The sequence below is a fragment of the Polistes canadensis genome, unplaced genomic scaffold (assembly GCF_001313835.1).
Source record: "Polistes canadensis isolate GaletaPanama2010 unplaced genomic scaffold, ASM131383v1 scaffold_66, whole genome shotgun sequence".
Classification (NCBI taxonomy): domain Eukaryota; kingdom Metazoa; phylum Arthropoda; class Insecta; order Hymenoptera; family Vespidae; genus Polistes; species Polistes canadensis.
Genome location: NW_014569613.1, coordinates 522,077 through 523,225, shown reverse-complemented (window position 1 = coordinate 523,225; position 1,149 = coordinate 522,077).

Here is a 1,149-nt window from a genome sequence, read left to right as displayed (position 1 = left end):
TATGACTTTGTAATTTGTGCATTTAATGATTGATACTTTCTATGTTGTATCAATTTTATATGATTTATCATTCAAATCATATGGAATGCCACTATGTATATATATATATATATTCTTATTATATATTTTTAACTATAATTTGTTTTAGAATGATTACAGAATTAGGAAAATTATTATTACAAAAAAAAAAAAGTACTAATGTTGATAATGTGACAAAATATTTCATGAAATTTTTGATAACTTTGTTTTTTCTTTTTTTAAATAAACTGTCAAATGGCATGAAACGTGTTTAATATCGCACTAAATGTAATTTTAAAAGGAGCAAGTTCATTAATTTATCTTCTCAAATCGATCAAAGTAAATTCATATGTATGCTTCACCAGGGTCTCATCCTCCCAACATCAACGCGTGTTATGTTTTGCGTGTTACATATATATATATATACATACATACATATATACATACTATATATACATATATACATACATATATACATAGATATATATATGTATGTATGTATGTATTTATGTATGTATGTATGTATGTACATATTTGTATGTATGTATGTATATATATACTGTATACATACATACATATATACATACTATATATACATATATACATACATATATACATAGATATATATATGTATGTATGTATGTATTTATGTATGTATGTATGTATGTACATATTTGTATGTATGTATGTATATATATACTGTATACATACATACATATATACATATATATAAACAATCTATATGTATATACATATATAAATATATATATATATATATATAAATACTTACAAATAATATTCTGTTTGATATTATAAATTGTTGAACATTGTTGTTTACGTTTTCTTCGGGGCACGCTGTACTCTACTTGTATTATAAAACTACTTATCACTATGATAATTCTATTATCAGAAATTATTCTGTCATTGTCATTATAAACATTATCATCTTTATCATCATCGAAATCATTATCGATATCATCATCGTTATTGTCATTATCATCGGCATCATTATCTTTACTATTATGGTTGTCGCGTTATCGTGTGCGCACGTTATGATTATTATAATAATAATAATAGTTAATATTATTATTATTATTATTATTATCATTATTATTATTATTATTATTATTA